The sequence below is a fragment of the Schistocerca nitens genome, chromosome 10 (assembly GCF_023898315.1).
Source record: "Schistocerca nitens isolate TAMUIC-IGC-003100 chromosome 10, iqSchNite1.1, whole genome shotgun sequence".
Classification (NCBI taxonomy): Eukaryota; Metazoa; Arthropoda; class Insecta; order Orthoptera; family Acrididae; genus Schistocerca; species Schistocerca nitens.
In genome coordinates this window covers 129,875,356-129,889,911 of record NC_064623.1, presented here as the reverse complement: position 1 = coordinate 129,889,911, position 14,556 = coordinate 129,875,356, and the positions used below count along the sequence as shown (strand labels likewise).

The 14,556-nt window shown below is 48.1% G+C and overlaps 1 protein-coding gene across 1 annotated transcript in view; it reads right to left on the bottom strand.

The window, feature by feature from the left end:
* LOC126210341 (esterase FE4-like) overlaps positions 1 to 14,556 on the bottom strand; it is a 167,858-nt gene that overhangs the window by 10,043 nt on the left and 143,259 nt on the right. The window lies entirely within an intron of this gene.

The following is a 14,556-nucleotide window of genomic DNA, read 5'->3' as shown; positions in this document are numbered from 1 at the left end:
TCACGCCTGTCGCGACACCACTGGAGGCGGGCTGCACGATGTTGGGGCGTGAGCGGAAGACGGCCTAACGGTGTGCGGGACCGTAGCCCAGCTTCATGGACACGGTTGCGAATGGTCCTCTCCGATACCCCAGGAGCAACAGTGTCCCTAATTTGCTGGGAAGTGGCGGTGTGGTCCCCTACGGCACTGCGTAGGATCCTACGCTCTTGGCGTGCATCCGTGCGTCGCTGCGGTCCGGTCCCAGGTCGACGGGCACGTGCACCTTCCGCCGACCACTGGCGACAACATCGATGTACTGTGGAGACCTCACGCCCCACGTGTTGAGCAATTCGGCGGTACGTCCACCCGGCCTCCCGCATGCCCACTATACGCCCTCGCTCAAAGTCCGTCAACTGCACATACGGTTCACGTCCACGCTGTCGCGGCATGCTACCAGTGTTAAAGACTGCGATGGAGCTCCGTATGCCACGGCAAACTGGCTGACACTGACGGCGGCGGTCCACAAATGCTGTGCAGCTAGCGCCATTCGACGGCCAACACCGCGGTTCCTGGTGTGTCCGCTGTGCCGTGCGTGTGATCATTGCTTGTACAGCCCTCTCGCAGTGTCCGGAGCAAGTATGGTGGGTCTGACACACCGGTGTCAATGTGTTCTTTTTTCCATTTCCAGGAGTGTATTTTCAAAAAATCTTTCATCCCTTAATTCACCCTCTTAGATGTGGAATTTCGAAAAATTCCTTATCAAACGACGCCTACGCTATAAGATCAACACCCGCGCCACATTCCAAGTTACTATCCATAGCGGTTTGGGCTGGGCCGCGATGAGTCAGTGAATGAGTGACATTCGGTAAATTGTCTTTTAGGTACAGAGATGTGTATATATACTTCATAAAGGGTCATCGTTGTTAGGAAAAATCACGAAATGTTCTTGACCAATTTACTTCAGATTTTTACAAGATACTTTACTTTGATGTAAACAGGACATATTTTTTTAAACAACAATGTACAAGTTTTCTGTCAAAGGCGACTGCGAGAAAGAAAATACTGTGCAATGCAGTGCTGTGAAAAGTGGGGATTTGTTTAATTTTCCGCAGTCCCCTCTACAAGCACCAAAGAACCACTGAGAATGACACACCCATCCAAAGGAGTGGCACCATCAAGACTCAACAGTGTCGCATGCCCTCACTTCATGGGAAACTGAGGAGAGGAAGTCAATCCAGAACATTGGCGTAAAAAGACTGGTGATCAGGGACTTTACCAAACTTGAGGGGAAGGTGGCGGAATACAACCTTCAGAAGTTTGAGCGGCTCAGAAGGGTGCGTGTAGCACTGGAGGCCATCCGAGCAGATGGTGTCCATCACTGTGCGGTACTCTGTAGTGCACGTGACTGTGACCTCGTATAGGTCACGGCCAGCGGCCTTGACAGCAGTGGTCGTGGCCACCCTGTCAAGTTTCTGTTGGAATTCATTGTAGACGCCGTCCCATTGGACGACGATAGGCGGCGGAGACGGCGGCCTCCTCTGGGGCGGCGCCAGAGGCGCGTCGCCGTCCTCCTGCGCGTGTAACGCCCGCAAACGTGTTGGCGGTCAGCAGCGGCTGCAGTTGCCGCCTGGGTGGGGCAACAGAGCCGTCTGCATGTGGTTGCCGGGAGGCAGCAGGTGAACGAGGGGCTCGCTGCGTTTTCGTTGTCGGTCTCGGCCTGGCGGTGTCCGGGAGCAGCCGGCGACCGTCTTCACAGCCTCTGTGCTGGAGGCGCGGGAGGCCCTAGATGCCTTCTTCCGCGGCCTCGCGGCGTCAGAGGTCAGGGAGGAATTACTGGAATGGTCATGCGTCACAGCCCGGCGCATTCTGGGCGCGCGGGCATCGTCAGGATCGATGTCTCGACGCTCTGCCTCGGTAATAGCCTCAGCGAGGTTTGCGTCCGTCAGTTCGATGGCCTCCGTCTCGATGGCCTCTGCAGCTGACTGTGCCCCTGTCCAGACCACGGGGTTTCCCCTAGCGCAGGACGGGGCATCAACAAGCGCAGCCACGGGCTCTTCCTGTGTCTCTGGGGCCAGAAGGGCAACCGGGGGTACATCGACCTCTCGGGTGGTCGAGTCCCACGGCACAAAACCCCAGAGGCCGCCTGCGCCCGGCCCGCAAACTCTTGCAGTGCGACTGGCGAGGCTCTCGGTGGCACACCCGACTCTTGCTGTCTCGTGTGCGGTAGTGCAGCAGCCTTCCGAATATTGCAGGAGGCGAGTATGGCCACCTCACCGTCTTCTCGGCCAAGGTAGGAGCCCCTTGCATGAGCATAATAATGCTCGGTCACGAGAGTGCAAGTCAGAAGTAAAAGAGTAGTCAGCCTTGTTATAGAGTCGGTAGCCGGTTCGTCATAGGTGGGGGGCCGGATGGGGCCGCCACCGGGATCAGCTCGGTCGCCTGAGCTGGCCTCGACGGACTACGATACGCCACACTCTTCGCATGAAGACACACCTCTCTAGGCGACATCTCGAACTGCACTGCTGTGCGTGCGCCGCCTTATAAAACTTATAAACCCTGTTGGCGAATGTATCTGCCAGAACTATTTGCGATCACGTGCCTGGCGTAGCGAAGTAGTTCCTAGGCTATCTGCGACCTCTGGTGAAGCTGTTGTGCAGCCTCTGCGAACGGGTAGCGGTCCCTGTTGGCCGTTGGTGGAGACCTAGTGGTGTGTTGTGTAGTGGCCGCCGGTATGTCTTTGTTTTGAAAACACAGACGACGTAGGTTTTCCTGGTGAATATACACCCTGTGATGCAGGCATCCCGTGATGGCTAGCTGTAAAGTGGGATGCCGATGCAGTAGGCGCTACGATGTCCGAAGTGAGCGGCCACAGCAATGATGATGAAGACAACACACAACACCCAGTCCCTGAGCGCTGACCACTCAGCTATCGAGGTGGGCTCACGGGAGATAAGGAAATGAAAGCTACTTTATTTCAGTTTCGATAATAGAAGGTAACATCACCAGAAAACATTTTTTTTTTAGAAACTCGGTCTCCTTTACACCAAAAAGCAACAGACTGGTCTTAACAGCAAAGAGTATCATACACGTAAAATACGACTGACCCATGTCCTGACTGTACGCTTCGTTCACTTGAAATATGTAATAAGGAATCACATCTCTGCTATTAAAACTCTCCAGACATGCAACGGCTTTTACTGTATCACCAGGATACCGCACAATTGCAGCAGTGATCCAACCATTACCATGAGAAGCTGCATCATTGCATTCGTAACTGTAAAGTTACACACTCGCAAAACACGTACGGCCCTTGCTGAATCACTTGCGCTCCGACGTTACTACTCGAAGTATCTTCAACGTTATCAATGGCCTTATACACAACAGGCCGAGAATGCCCAAATCTCCGCCTGTAGCGAGGCACCTCCGTTCGCCGTACAATGCTGTCGCATGCGCAGCTGCACAGTAACTGACGCCGTCTTGCCAAATTATTTACTTGTATAGCCTCGCGCCGGCCATCGGCCTCATCAGCTTCTGCCTTGATCGGATGCACAATAAAATCGCGCGAGACTCTAACAAGGGAACTTCCCCATCGTCCTTCTCTCAGATTTAGCGGTAAGAGAAACCTGTGGACAGCCCATTGAAAACCTGAACACATCAAGCATGACAATAGGAAGAAGGTGTACCGAACTGTGCAGAAAAGCAAAATAGAAACAGTGAACGGCCCGAGAACAGAAGTGTAATACGTAGTACGATGAGAGAATAACGCCGTTGCGGGTACGTGGTGGCGGGCGAGCCGTGTTCAAACCCCCCTCGTGCCAATCTATTCCGCTCTTCGCTGCATTCAAATTTATATATGAGGTGTAAGGATCTATAATGACAGTTGATTTCGCACAACTACTCTATTAGCAGCCGAAAGGACGTGGGTTTCGAATGGGAACCGCAAACGCTTGATACGTTGACTGTGGTATAGTAAGTCAGATACAGTCTGAGGCGTAGCGCCTTCGCATCGCTCCTGTCACTTGTTAGGACGATATCGTTATAGGCATGAGTCATCGACAGATGTCACCAGCTGACATGGACCTGAGTTACAGAGCTGCACGTAGTTGTATTAGTAGGTGGCAGAGGTCAGCAGTTGACAGACAGTGCTAGCAGTCTTAGTCAAAACAATGTTGTAAAGTTATGTTTGACTAATATTTAATGTATTTGCATAATTATAATTGTTTTATATGTGTAGTAATTAGCAGTGTGAGTGTTGTATGAGTGAAGAAGAACAGAAGTAAATGAAAATTGTTTTGTTTATTCACGAAGTACCAGTTAAACTATACAGGGGATTTACTATAATAATTAAATGTGCAGTCAGTTTATGGTACTAATAAATCGTGAGTAGAACACAAATTAATCGTTAATTTCGGAAGGAGTAATTTTATATTTGATACTTTTCTAAATTTATTTATTTAGCAATTGCCATAGAAATGTTTTACTATGATTGGTCATTGAAGTAAATCGCGGGTTAGCGCGGGATAATACTGCAATCTGATTTGCTGTTTGTGATATCAGCCAATCAGAAAAATGCAGGCTCGCGCCAATCTATGCTGGGAACAAAGCCTTTGGTGTGATCTAGGAGAGTCGGGGCTGAGGGTTCGAACTAGTAGGATCTCATTGAAAGCAGCTCCGACGAAAGTACTGTAAAATCGCGGAAAAATGCTAATTACGAGTTCGCGGAGTAGTACACAGTGTATTTAAGTGAACGGTATAGTAGAAGTCGTGTGGAATTTCGGACGGAATATCAAAATTATTGCTTTTGACTGTTAGTTAAAACCGCGTGGCGTGTTGTGCGATCTAAGACTGGAAGAGGTATTACGTGTAGAGCAAAGTGCACAACATTTGAGCGAGCATTTTCATAACTAAACGATCTAGTGAACTCTATTAACTTCGGTAACGGGTGTAAATACCATAAACTGGCTACGTGTGTGATTGTGGTGTGCGTGGGAGCTTTACATTGTGTAGACACTTAGTACGGACTTGGCAGTATTAACTGTGATCTTTATCGCAAAAATACACCTGAAAATTTACATTGCCAAGTTAAAATTTTTATTTCAGTATTAGCCACATCCCGTTTACCGGACAATTCTATGTATGTTGCGACCTGCAGTAGACAGTAGTGGTCTAGTGTTTTCTACTACAGCTTTTAGCTAGACAAATGAACATTGCTGGACACTGGCAGGGCGGTAAAAAGAAACGTGCCGCGCCGCAAGTCCCTTTGACTGTTCAGAGATGGCACTAAACTAGCCCAAAGGTGTAAACAACCATGCATGAGCAGCACCTATTACACTGAGGGGGTCCGACAGCCGATCAGTTCCAGTCATTCCACCAGGAAGGAGGTACACGGCTTGCCTGTAGTTCAACCATGCCTAGATGGTCAAAACCGCGGTTCGATCGAGCATGCATTGTTACCTTGTGTCAGAAAGGGCTCTCAACAAGGGAAATGTCCAGGCGTCTCGGAGTGAACCAAATCAATGTTGTTCGGACATGGAGGAGATACAGAGAGACAAGAACTGTCGATGACATGCCTCGCTCAGGCCGCCCAAGGGCTACTACTGCAGTGGATTACCGCTACCTACGGATTATGGCTCGGAGGGACCCTGACAGCAACGCCACCATGTTGAATAATGATTTTCGTGCAGCTACAGGACTTCGTGTTACGACTCAAACTGTGCGCAATAGACTACATGATGCGCAACTTCACTGCCGGCGTCCATGGCGAGGTCCAACTTTGCAACCACGACACCATGCAGTGCGGTACAGATGGGCCCAACAACATGCCGAATGGACCGCTCAGGACTGTCATCACGTTCTCTTCACCGATGAGTGCCACATATGCCTTCAACCAGACAATCGTCAGAGACGTGTTTGGAGGTAACCTGGTCAGGCTGAACGGGGCGCAGGTTCGAATCCTGCCTCGGGTATGGATGTGTGTGATGTCCTTAGGTTAGTTAGGTTTAAGTAGTTTCTAAGAGTAGGGGGCTGATGACCTCAGATGTTAAGTCCCATAGTGCTCAGAGCCATTTGAACCATTTTTGAACGCCTTACACTGTCCAGCGAGTGCAGGAAGATGGTCATGGAAGGCGCCGTAACGGGTGTACAATACGTGAATGTCGTCCTCCGACCGATAGTGCAACCATATCGGCAGCATATTGGCGAGGCATTCGTCTTCATGGACGACAATTCGCGCCCCCATTGCACACATTTTGTGAATGATTTCCTTCAGGATAACGACTAGAATGCCACGACGTGACCCACCAACCGCTCTGAGGGCTCTACGCCGAATCTGGACCAAAAGTGCTTTGATGAACTTGTGGATAGTGTGCCACCACGAATACACACATGCATCGATGCAAGAGGACGTGCTACTGGGTATGAGAGGCACCGTTGTGTACAGCAATCTGGACAACCACCTCTGAATGTCTCGCTGTATGGTGGTACAACATGCAATGTGTGGTTTTCGTGAGGGATAAATAGGGCGGAAATGATGTTTATGTTGACTCTATTCCAGTTTTCTGTACAGGTTCTGGAACTCTCGGAACCGAGGTGATGCAAAATTTTTTTTTGACATGTGTAGTTTGTCACATATGCTGCAAAAAATGAACGCAACAGTTTCACAACGATACAGGTTTCCCTGTGATCCGTCAAAACGTATGTTTTGAATGTTTTTGAAGCTGCGTTCCGCTTTAGAAGTTGCGACTCTTGAATTCCTATGTTGTAACATAGTTCGCACGCTTTTATTCGCTGTTTTCATTTCTGTGACACGTCTATGTGGTATCTCGCTGCTCGCGCTATTCATCATATTTAATTGCGAAAGTAACGTTTCTTACCACGTGCATATTCTATAGCCAATGTATAGTACGACAACTGCCAAGACTACAGAAAGAGAACAAACATTTCTGTGATCGGACGGACAGTTCACAATGCTATGAAAATAAAAGGCACCAGAGAGTTTTGAACACGAACACGGTTCGTCAGCTTCCTAGTCCAACACCGTGCCCACTTTTTTTGGTTGATCTCTGACCACGACACCACAGCCATTCACATTCACTCAATATTGCACTCTTTAGGCTTGGACCTCGCTATTTTGATTTTTTTCACAGTTCAGAACAACTTCTTTCTGTTTACATGCTTGATCTGTGTTCAGTTTTTGGCGGACTGTCCATTGGACCCTCTTACCACTAAATGTGACTTGGGTGCGATGGGAAGTTTCCCTTGTTAGTAAAACCAGAGAGGCGCGCGTGCGTCACACCCAAAGTGACGTCAGAGCAGTACTGTAATTACAGCTTAAATTCGCACGCCCAACGGCCTGATTGACTATCTTCAGTGCTAATTAACTAAGAAACGGCGCAACGTATCCAGTTTTTTCTGAACAATCATTTCTCAGGCCAGTCTACCCAGCAACGCGCTCACAAGCGTTTTAGACTGTTTCTGATCACCCTCTATCCATTACGTGGCCAAAAGTCAATCGGTCGTCCGCTGCAGAAGGCTGTGCGATGCATTTGTGTCCGTCGCGGTATCAATGGATTCCTGTCGCCCCACACTCATATCAGCTGGCGATTTGAATCACAGTGGACCGTCGATCGCCCCGTGTGGCGATGTGGAGGTGACGTCACCTCAGACACTTGTGGTCGTCCCGTGTGGCGGTTTACTGAGTGAGGAAACATAATTTCTGCAATATCGACGATGCAGCTTAGACCCTGCTGACCTCGGAAAACCAACTTCTGGCGCAATCTCGGATGTGCTATGACCCACGCGTCGTGCACCGATTATCACCCCACGTTCGAATTCGGTTACGTCGCGGAGTCCAGTCCCTTCGATTGACATCTGTCTGTATTCAGGTGTCACGTCTACACTTCCAGCACAAGCCGCGTCTAGCAGCAACACTCCTTCATATGAGGTACATCTTCAAATTGCACAATCGTGGTTTTTGACCCCGCAGATGAGAATATTAGAGGCATTTACTGCATTTTTCTATTGAGGAGTTTCATTCGTTTCATTAAAACACAATCAAATCGGTGTCATTTGCTAGTCTTCCGATGACTGAAAGGAGTAACCACATTACAGTATTATCCCAAATATAGTGTGCCGGCCGTTGTGGCCGAGCGGTTCTAGGCGCTACAGTCTTGAACCGCGCGACCACTGCGGTCGCAGGTTCGAATCCGTGGTCGCAGGTTCGAATCCTGCCTCGTGCATGGATGTATGTGTTGTCCTTAGGTTAGTTAGGTTTAAGTAGTTCTGAGATCTAGGGAACTGATGACCACAGCAGTTAAGTCCCATAGTGCTCAGAGCCATTTGAACCAAATATAGTGTAGAACTGAACGCTGATCCGATGGAATGAAAAATAACATGAAATTGGGTTAAATATGCCTGCCTCGGTAGCTGCGGGGTCAACATGGCTGAATGCCGACGAAAGGGGCCCGTGTTCGACCCCCGGCCGGATTTTTGGTGCTCGGAGACAAGGTGTTATGTTGTCGTCATCAACATTTCTTCATTACTGACGTGCAAGTCGCCTATATGGCGTCGTATACTCGGAAGCGCCAAAGAAACTGGTATAGACATGCGTCTTCAAAGCCGACCGAGGTGGCCGAGCAGTTCTAGGCGCTACAGGTTGGAACCGCGCGACCGCTACGGTCGCAGGTTCGAATCCTTCCTCGGGCATGGGTGTGTGTGATGTCCTTAGTTAGGTTTAAGTAGTTCTAAGTTCTAGGGGACTGATGACCTCAGATGTTAAGTCCCATAGTGCTCAGAGCCATTTGAACCATTTTGCGTCTTCAAATATAAAAAAAGGAAACAGGCAGAATACGGCGCTGCGGTCGGCAGCGCCTATATAACACAGTTGTTAAATCGGTTACTGCTGCTGCAATGGTAGTTTATCAAGATTTAGGTCAGTACGACCATTTCACAAGTGTATCGTGAATATCAGGAATCCGATAAAACATCAAATCTCCGTCATCGAGAGGTCGGAAAAAGATCCTGCAAGAACGGGAGCAAAGACGACTGAAGAGAGACGTTCAACGTCACAGAAATTGCTGCAGATTTCAATGCTGGGCCATCATCAAACGTCAGCGTCCGAACCATTCAACGAACAACATCGATATGGGCATTCGTAGCCGAAGGCCTACTAGTGTACCCTTGATGACTGCACAACACAAAGGTTTACGCCTCGCCTGGACCCGTCAGCACCGACATTGGACTGTTCATAAATGGAATCACGCTGCCTGGTCGGACGAGTCTGGTTTGAAATTATATCGAGCGGATGGATGTGTATGGGTATGGAGACAACCTCATGAATCCATGGACCCTGTATGTCATCAGGGTACTGTTCAGGCTGATGGAGGCTTTGTAATGGTGTGGGGCATGTGGAGTGATATGGGACCCCTGATACGTCTAGATAATTGCCACGTGACACTGATCAGCTGCATCCATTCCTGTCCATTGTGCATTCAGACGGATGTGCGCAATTCCAGCAGGACAATGCGACACCCCACACGTCCAGAATCGCTACAGAGTGGTTCCAGGAACACTCTTCTGAGTTTAAACACTTCCGCTGGACACTAAACTCATCAGACACGAACACTGTTGAGCATATATGGGATGCCTTGCAACGTGGTGTTCAGAAGAGATCTCCACGTTCCCGTAGTCTTATGTATCGGCAGCCCTTCATGATTCATTGCGTCATTTCCCTCCGTCACTACTTCAGACATTAGTCGAGTCTACCCCACTCGTTTTGGGACACTTATGCATGCTCGTGGGGCCCTAGTCGATATTGGGCAGGTGTGCCAGTTTCTTTGACTCTTCAGTGTGTAAAGAATTTCACCTGGCGGGGACCCACCACAGGAAAGACAGAGAGATAATCTTCAGTTCTGCAATTGCACAGTGACAATGAACTTGATTTTACTTTAAAGGGTATCAGCCCTGTTCGCTGCACAGTGATGACTCCTAACAGGATGACTACAACCCACAGCGAGCTAAAATGCGCGCATATCATACAGACAATTTGTACAGAAACCAGATGGCAGTTATAAGAGTCGAGGGGCATGAAAGGGAAGCAGTGGTTGGGAAAGGAGTGAGACAGGGTTGTAGCCTCTCCCCGATGTTATTCAATCTGTATATTGAGCAAGCAGTAAAGGAAACAAAAGAAAAATTCGGAGTAGGTATTAAAATTCATGGAGAAGAATTAAAAACTTTGAGGTTCGCCGATGACATTGTAATTCTGTCAGAGACAGCAAAGGACTTGGAACAGCAGTTGAACGGAATGGACAGTGTCTTGAAAGGAGGATATAAGATGAACATCAACAAAAGCAAAACGAGGATAATGGAATGTAGTCAAATTAAATCGGGTGATGCTGAGGGAATTAGATTAGGAAATGAGACACTTAAAGTAGTAAAGGAGTTTTGCTATTTAGGGTGTAAAATAACTGATGATGGTCGAAGTAGAGAGGATATAAAATGTAGACTGGCAATGGCAAGGAAATCGTTTCTGAAGAAGATAAATTTCTTAACATCAAATATAGATTTAAGTGTCAGGAAGTCGTTTCTGAAAGTATTTGTATGGAGTGTAGCCATGTATGGAAGTGAAACATGGACGATAACCAGTTTGGACAAGAAGAGAATAGAAGCTTTCGAAATGTGGTGCTACAGAAGAATGCTGAAGATAAGGTGGGTAGATCACGTAACTAATGAGGAGGTGTTGAATAGGATTGGGGAGAAGAGAAGTTTGTGGCACAACTTGACTAGAAGAAGGGATCGGTTGGTAGGACATGTTTTGAGGCATCAAGGGATCACAAATTTAGCATTGGAGGGCAGCGTGGAGGGTAAAAATCGTAGAGGGAGACCAAGAGATGAATACACTAAGCAGATTCAGAAGGATGTAGGTTGCAGTAGGTACTGGGAGATGAAGAAGCTTGCACAGGATAGAGTAGCATGGAGAGCTGCATCAAACCAGTCTCAGGACTGAAGACCACAACAACAACAAATCATACAGTAAGAAAAACACACTACGGGAAAAAAATCGCAGCAATAAGAAGTAGTTGTGCGACATAAACTAAAGTTGGTAGTCGTGTTTCTATCCCTGAAAGAGGATGTCTATTGATATTTAAAGCCGGTTGCATAAGAGTGGCACTGGTAGCGCGACTATGACGATGTAAAGTAGATTTGCTTTAACTACCGCTGTAACCGTCGTGAGCGTTACTTACCTTTCAGATTGGACGTAGGGCGGCGACAAAGACGCCATTATCAATACCTCACTGAGTTTGAACGAGATGGTGTAATAGGGCTACGAGAAACTGGATGTTCTTTCTGCGATATTGCAGAAAGACTTGGCAGAAATGTAGTACACTGTACACGATTCCTGGCAGCGGTGGTCACGAGAGTCTGCGTTCGCAAGTAGACCGGGCTCCAGACGGACGCGTGGAACAGCCGAGTGTTCGGCTTATGGCTGTATCACATCGTACTGCATCTGCAGGAGCAATCTGAACAGCAGTTGGCACCACAGTGACTCAACGACTTGGTACAAATCGGTTACTTCAAGGACAGCTCCGAGCCGGACGCTGGTCTCAAGTGAGAGGCAGGCTGAAGGTCTGTTATGCTTTCTGATGAAATGTGGTTCTGCCTCGGTGCCAATGTTGGCCGTCTGTTGGTTAGAAGGAGGCCAGTTGAGGGCCTGTAATCAAACTGTCTGTGTGCTAGACACACTGAACCTACACCTAGAGTTGCGGTCTGAGGTGAGATTTTGTACGACAGGGAGACCTCTCGTGGTTTCCCCACTGCAAATCTGCACGTGAATCTGGTGATCCGACCTGTTATGCTGCCATTTATGAACAGCATTCTAGGGGCTGTTTTCCAGCAGGATAACGCTCGTCCACATACAGCTGCTGTAGCCCAACATGCTCTACAGAGCGTTGGCCTGTTGCCTTGGCCTGTTCAGTCAACAGATCTGTCTACAATTGAGCACGTATGGCACATAGTCGGGCGATAACTCCAGCGTCGTCCACAAGCAGCATTAAACATCCCTGAATTGAAACTTCCTGACAGATTAAAACTGTGTGCCGGACCGAGACTCGAACTCGGGACCTTTTGCCCTTCGCGGGCAAGTGCAAGTGGTTTGCAGGAGAGCTTCTGTTAAGTTTGGAAGGTAGGAGACGAGGTAATGGCAGAAGTAAAGCTGTGAGGACGGGGCGTGAGTCGTGCTTGGGTAGCTCAGTTGGTAGAGCACTTGCCCGCGAAAGGAAAAGGTCCCGAGTTCGAGTCTCGGTCCGGCACACAGTTTTAATCTGCCAGGAAGTTTCATATCAGCGCAAACTCCGATGCAGAGTGAAAATCTCATTCTGGAAGCATTCCTGAGTTGACCGACCAAGCGGAACAGGCGTGGAACTCCATCCCAGAAACTGACATCCGGCACCTGTACAACACAATGAATGCACGTTTGCGTTGAACATTCCGGCGGTTACACCGCTGTTAATGTACCAGTATACCACATTTGCAATGGCTTGTCTCGCGCTTACATTAAATTGTTATCCTGCAACGTTAATCACATTTCCTAAATTTTATTACTCTGCGTTAATTACCTTCTGGTGTTGTTATTTTTTTTTCGTTAGTGTATACAAGCAGAACATGGGCAAATGAAGAATCGTTCTACTAGCATGCGTAAGTTTCTGCAAATGGAGTCTCAATAGGCGACTATGAAAAAATGCAATTTTTTATGGCCCAGCGTCTGATTGTGAACACATCGAAAACTGCGGATCTAGTCAGAGGTTTGCGGGCTACGAGGATGGTTTGAAAAGTTCTCGGAACGGAATAGAAAAAAAGTGCTTACATCACTGATACTCTTTTTATTTTTCAATATAGTCTCCTTGTAGATGTTCCAGTGCCTTGATCCCATCTCGAAAATGAATTTCCTCCAGGCCTGCAAAATAGTTATCAACTCCAGCTATCAATTTTCGTTTGAAGTGAATCTTCGTCCACCAAGAAAAATTTTCAGTTCTGGGAAGAGATGGAAGTCTGACGGAGATATATCAGGTGAATAAGGCGCATGTGGCAACAATTCCGTACCTTGGTTCGTGTAATTTTGCCATGACGACGGCAAATGTGTGCGGGCGCGCGTCAAGAGTCGCGGCAACCATTTTGCAGATATTTTTTTTCATTTCCAATTCTTCAGTTAAAATGTGATATACCCTCTCAGGTGACATCTGGCAAGTGTAAGCAATTTCATCCACTTTCAATCGGCGGTCCTTCATGACCATTTTGTGCACTTTTGCAATGATTTCTGAAATAATGACACATCTTGGCCGAACACTGCGCGGATCATCATCAAAGCTCTCGTGACCAAATTTAAATTCATTTTTCCATTTGGCAACGTTTGAATATGAAAGAGCAGAGTCCCACAGTGTATTCTAGAAATCGGCATGAACAGCCTTTGCTTTCAGACCTTTCTTTATGAAGTACTCAATCACTGCTCGAATCTCGATTTTTTTCATCTTCTCAAATCACTATGTGGGAACTACAACAGAGCCACGTCACCGCCACAGATCTCTTCCAAGAGCACTGACGTGGCACGTGTTTACAGGCAACAGTCCAGTGAATATCACGTGACCAACTATTTGTGCTAGCGCTGACCTCTCGTGGTGATTCCGAGAACTTTTCAAACCACCATCGTACTGTCGTGAGCACATACATAAAGCGGTTGCATGTTGTAGGAGCGAGATGTGTCCGCTCTGCAAAACAGGATAGGCAGCGATCTGTGGCAGATTTGACGACAGAATAGAATTTTGGTGGAGACGCACGTGTTTCAGAACACACGGTTCAGCGCACATTGTTGAACATGAGGCTCTGTAGCAGATAACCTTTACGTGTTCCCAAGTTCTCACTTCTCAGTTACGATTGCAGTAGGCACCGGATGGTCGAGATGAAACCTAGCACCAATAGAGACGTGTTGCCTGATCGGATGATCACATTTCTTGTTATAACGACTCGATAGTCTTGTCCCATTCCACTCAGCCCTAGTGAGGCAAACTGAGGAGCTACTTGATTGAGAAGTAGCGGCCAGGAGAGCGGTGTGCTGACCACATGCCCATCCATATCCGCATCCAGTGACGCCTGTGGACTGAGGATGACACGGCGGCCGGTCGGTACCGTTGGACCTTCCAAGACCTGTTCGGACAGAGATTAGATACACCATCATCCAGCTGAATGGCTGTTGGAACATGTATCGCCCCAGTACTGTGGACAGAGTTATGCTGTGAGGGACATTCAACTGGACAACTGTACACACAGTGAACTTCATTGCGAACCATCTGCATCACTTCATATGTGAAATCTTCTCCGACAGCAACAGCATCTCAAAGCAGGATAGCTGCTGTGTCACAAGACCAGTAGCGTGCTACAGTGGCTTCAGGAGCATGGTAGTGGACTCACGTTGATGTCTTGGCTTCCAAATTCTGCTGATCTGAACCCAATGGAAGGCATCTGGGAGACTATTGGGTGCCAGCTCTCCACCCACAAACCACAAGGCCCATAATTCACGGGAATTGCGTG